Consider the following 6,000-nt stretch of genomic DNA (forward strand, 5'->3'; position numbering starts at 1 on the left):
ATTTACTAATCTGTCTGAGTTAGCCTATAAAAGCAATTGTAGGTACAAAGATAAGTTTAAGAGGTGCATCAACAGCAGTGCAGAGTAGGAATGCTGATGAACACGTCCGACTCTGCTATCTCACGGCTAAGGTCCCTCACATTTTGGACCCTATGAAGCATTTTGTCTGCTGTACACTTTGGGCCTAGTCTCTAGATCATTTATTTCGGGGTATTGCAGTTGCCTAATGGAGCTTAAATTTTTTATATTGCAGGTACTTCCTGTGGATACAATCAAAAAAATCAGTACCGCTTCTTCTAGCTTTAGTGTTAGTACTCAGTTCTATAAGCTGAGTCCAGTGGAGAGGAAACTCCTCAGACACTCTTGTATTTCATTAGTTAGTAGGCTTGCTGATTCATAACCAGAAAGTTGACTCCAAGGATATGCAGGATAGCAAACAGTGCTTTCTGCATCACCAAAGATTAAATTGTGATGTTTAGTGTCCAATAATAGGCTAAAAATTAGTAATTCTTTTATGTGCCTGTGTGTATATATGTATACATATGTGTCTATATATGCATATATTTATGGTTACGTACATACTAACAATTATCCAGAATATTTGGTTCTAGCTGATCAAGCTAGTAGGTTTTCAGTATTTTCAGACCCCAAAACTAGACTACATATGGGTTAAGTTAGTTGCTTTACACCAGCTTGTTTCTAGTTTCCTATTAAATTATTACCACAAAAATCTTTGGAATTGAAAAATAACAGTTAAGCACTTTTTTGTAAAAAGTTCAAGTTATGGTGAAATCAAGCAGCTCTAAAAAGGTTGGTCACCTCCATAAGTGTATTCTGCATGTTGGTTTTTTCTTTTTCTAAAATCAGATTACCTTTAATTCAAAATAACTTCAGAATTGGTAGTACCTGTCTGGCAAGGAAGTCATTGACTCTTAAAAATAAATACTCCACAGCACATCCCTGTCGTTATAAAGCACCTCTAGCCCCCTCTTCACTGAATTTTTCTTGGCTTTTTTTTAAAGGTAAACTGATAAAAATGGGCTGCCACATTGCTTAATCGCCTTGCCTGCTTTCCTTGCTGTCAGTTGAGGGTAATGAGGAGCAGCAACGATAAGGCAGTGTGCCACCTTGCTTTCACAAAGATGCCAATAGAGAAAGTGGGGAAACATAAGGGAGAAAAAAGTAGCAGTATTTTACATGGACCAAGTCTTGTGAATGGGCCAGCTATTGAGTATGATCATTTGGAATCCCTAGGTAAGGATTGCTCCTGTACATATTTTGATAAGTGTAATCTATCCCTTCCCAACATGTGTAGTATATGTCTCTGTATGTAACTGATTGTTGTGAGCAATTCCTTGCCACTCATCAAAGACAGAACTTTCCATCTGTAGACAGTACATTTTGTAGTAGAAAACAATAGACATAAGAAGTTCAAACTATAAAGATGTTTTTGAATGCTCATGCAAGATAATCTGGGTAGCAAAGAAATAATAGACAATTCAACACTGCACTTAGAGTTAAAAACATCTGTCCAGTATGGCTGTAGCTGTGGGCCAATCCTAAGTAAACGCAAAAAAAAAAAAAAACCAAAAAAAAAAAAAAAACAAAAAAAATTGTCTCTTGGTACAGAAGTTGAAACTACCACTGTACAATTAAACTCTATGGTCGCTGTATTTTACATTTTTAACTGGTCTGAAACAGTTCTCTAGTTAAGTCTGTAGTTCGTTTCCCCAAGACAAGGCTTTGTATCTTACGTGCACCTTCATTAATGCTGCGTGCCAGGAATTCCACATGAAACTTCAAGATGCCGGTTCACTAGGTCTTTTCCACATGAAACTTCAAGATACCGGTTCACTACATCTTTAACAATAGAACAAATACTTGCATGACTGGGATATTCAGGTCATGAACACTCCTTATAAATTTGAAGCAATAGTAACATTTTAAGCACTTTGGAAAATTGGAGGTTTCATAACCCTCAATCAGATCTTTTTATAGAATAACAAAAATACACTAAGGTACTAATCACATCTATTGTCTTTGCCCAAAATAACATGGATAGAGACACACTCCATTCTGGCTCAATCTTAGATGAAACTCCAGAAGAAAGGCAGTTGATAATGATACAGCCAGGCCAGCTGTTTAAGTGGACGTGTCCCCTCTGCCCTTGTACATTTGTTTAAAAATTTTGATAGGACTCTTCCCGCCTCCTTCACACCCTCCATAAATCTGACTAGGCCCATAAGAATGGAGAGAGGTAATTTAAAAGGCAGAGGACATTTTTCTCCTTGTTTTTACCTATGCTGATCCCCTACCTGGTGGTGTTGGAGCAGCTTCACTGTGAGTAAAATCTGAAGTGTTTAAGCAGTAAACCCACTATATTGAGGAAAGTGTGACCTGCACTTTTTTTTCCCCCCCTGAACATGACTTGGTTGTTGCTCATCATTTTGGTTGGTGATGTGTCTTTGACAAACCGATATGCTCACCATCCAAAGTTGTGTCCCATGTTCAGATCAGCGCAGTATTCGATAGGGCAGGTTTCCTCAAGATACCAATTTTACAGGGAAGTCAAAGAGCATCAGAGCTATCATAAGGGGTGTTTTTCAGAAGCCAAATCCTGGGCCCCATTCTCAGATGCTCTTATTCTAATGCTCTGGATGGGCCCAGTAATCTGCATTTTTAACGTGTGCCCCAGGTGATTCTGACCACTGTAACATACTTCGAGAAATATGGCCTCAGTTGGGGAGCTCTCCTTATATCATCTCAAGCTGCCCCTGGATTTAGGATAGAAACAGCCCTGTCAGGTCAATTATGACTTTCATAAAGGATTCCATTGGCTTAATTCACCGAATTCATCTTTCCCTGCCAAGCCCCTGCCTGGGAATGCCAGCTGTCCACAGGCAAGAGTGACTCATGAATGGGCTGAAATAGATTGAATAGAAAGTTTGAAAACCAAGACTTGTGGCCAGAAATCAGTGACAGGAGGGAATGACTACAGAGGCAAAGCTGGATTCCAAGGCCAAGAGCAGGCAAGCCAAGGGTGAGGGACTAGGCTCGAGTGGGAAGGGGCAGAGTGGATATCGTGGGGACAGAGACACTGTGTTTGCCTCCTGTAGTGAAGAACTATGCCTTTGACTCACTTGACACACTTTACAAATAGTATTACCCACGGTTTTTAGAAAAGCATGGCCTGTCACTGCTCCTTTTCCTGCTATGGAATTAACTAATACCTCTTAACACCTTTAAGCAAGAATGATAATAACAGATCAATATCAAAAAACTATGTTGAGATCAAGTTCCAGAGACAGCCTTAGGCATTTGATATCCATATTCTTTTTGTATGTGTATTTGTGTTTTAAAATTTCACATTTAATTCACTCAAAAGTATAAAAATATTTATTTAAAGAATAATAAATACCCAAGTTGGCTTGAGAAATAGAACATTTCATTAATTAAAAAATATGGCCTCCCTGATCACACCCTCTTCCTCCCCAAGAAGAAGAAACCACTAAATTGAATTTTGGTTTAATCATCTGCTGAATAAAATGCTTCTTTTCACAATATTTTGAACTTTAAGAGAACATATACTGTAACTTTTTTTTTTTTTTTTTTGGCACATTGTTAGACTCATCCGTGTTGACTGGGAGATTGTATTTATTTTCACTGCTTTTTAGTTGTATCAGTTGAATATTTTACGGTTTATTATTTCCCTCGCTGGGGGACAATTGACTTTTATTTTTCGTTTTAAAATTTTAAATGTAAATTGTGTTGATTCGTTGATTGCTGTTACAAACTATGCTCCTATGAACATTGTTAAATGCCTCTGATCACTTAGGTACTAGAATGTCATAAAAAAGAGTGAACTTTAAATCCCAGCCCCAAATACTTCCTGAGTAAGCTTGGACGAGCTTCTCACTGAGTCTTGGTTTCCTCTGTAAAACAACGATACTAATATCTACTTTATAGTGTTACTATGAGATTATTTGGGGCAACACATCAATGTGGTTAGCTTCCCATCCACAAATCTACCCACCTGCATCCCACTCAAACCCACCTAAGTTTTCTGTAGCCTTTACATTTCAGTAACTAGAGCTTCACACGTGGTCTGTGTATAGAGCAGCCATGGTTTGGTGAATGACTGTGTCCTGAAATGTAGTCTTTTGCGTATCTTCTTTGGTAGCAGGAAACAGCTCATTATGCTAGGCTCTTCGGGATATTTTCTAGAATAGTTCCCTTTTTCTGAGAGGGCCTTGAATGCGTAGAACACTAACAAATGAGTGAAATAATGGTACATAGGCCAGCATTCCCTAAGCACAATTTCTGTTTTTCCTTCATGAAATGCTGGAGGTGGCAGGCAGGATTTCATATCCCATTCTTCTCATCACATGCATACTCCCTGAAATTTGTATAGGATTTTAGGGTTTTCAGAGCTACTTCGTATATATGATTTCGTTTGGTCTTCGTCAACTCCTTTGAAGTGCTAGACATGTCTAGGTTTTAGGTGTGATTTTCTTAAATTTACACACCCTGGGATTCAGATAAATAAGAAACTGAGACTTGACATCTGGGCCATTGCTTTTTATACTATCTCATAGATAGCAGACTCTCCAAATCAAAATACAGAAATATTTTTACTAATACATAATAATGATACACAATTTATGGGATATCTGTGACAATTTCATGCTTCCATGCAATATGTGGTGATCAAAACAGGGTAATTGGGATATCCATCACCTCAAACATTTATCATTTCTTTGTGTGGGGAGCATTTTCTACCTATTTGGAACTACACAATAAATTATTGTTAACTGTAGTCACCCTCCTGTGCTGTCAAACACTAGAACTTATTCCTTCTAACTATATTTTTGTATCCAGTAAACAACCTCCCTTAATTCCCATCCCCCAACCCCAACACTCACTCTGTATAGCCTCTGTTAACTACTGTTCTACACTGTACCTCCATGAGATCAATTATTTTGGCTCCCACATATGAGTGAGAATAAAGACATTTGTCTTTCTGTGCCTGGTTTATTTCACTTAAAATAATGTCCTTGGTTCCATCCATGTTGCTGCAAATGACAGGATCTCATTCTTTTTAACGGCTCAGTAGTACTCCACTGTGTAGATGTACCACATTTTCTTTATGCGTTCATCTGTTGACGGATACTTAGGCTGGTTCCAAATCTTGGATATTGTGAATAGTAGTGCAATAAACATGAGAGTGCAGAGATCTCTTCAACATGCCATGCTGTTTTTGTTACTACTACGGTTTTGCAGTACATTTTGAAATTCGCTAGTGTGATGCCTTCAGCTTTATTCTTTTGACTCAGGATTGCTTTCGCTACTTGGAGTCTTTTGTGGTTCCATAGAATTTTATGATTTTTTTTTTCTAATTTCTATGAAGAAGTATTTGGCATTTTCACGGGGATTGCATGAAATCTGTAGATCACTTTTGGCAGAATTGGTTATTTTAACAATATTAATTCTTCCAACCCGTGAACATGGGGTTGGGGTGTCTTTCTACTTTTTTGTGTAATCTTTATTTCGTAAGTTTTTTAATAGTTTTCCTTGTAGAGGTTTTTGTCTCATTGGTTAAATGTATTCCTAGACACTTTATTTTATTTTTTATACCTATTATAAATGGGATTGCTTTCTTGATTATTTTTTCCTGCTGGCTTGTTGTTGGTACACAGAAAGTCTAGTGGTTTTTGTATATTAATTTTGTGTACTGCAAATTTACTGAATTCACTTATCACTTCTGAAAGTTTTTTTGGTGGAGTTTTAAGGGTTTTTGTATCTGCAAACAAATTTGCTGAATTCATTTATGACTTCTGAAAGTTTTTTGGTGGAGTTTTAAAGGTTTTGTATCTGCAAACAGGGACAAATTGACTTCTTCCTTTCCAATTTGGATGCTCTTTTTTTTTTCCTTGCCTAATTGCTGTGGCTAGAACTTCTGGTACTATGCTGAATAAAAGTTGTGAAGTGGATATTTTTGTC

Source organism: Gorilla gorilla, chromosome Y (assembly GCF_029281585.2).
Source record: "Gorilla gorilla gorilla isolate KB3781 chromosome Y, NHGRI_mGorGor1-v2.1_pri, whole genome shotgun sequence".
Taxonomy (NCBI): Eukaryota; Metazoa; Chordata; class Mammalia; order Primates; family Hominidae; genus Gorilla; species Gorilla gorilla.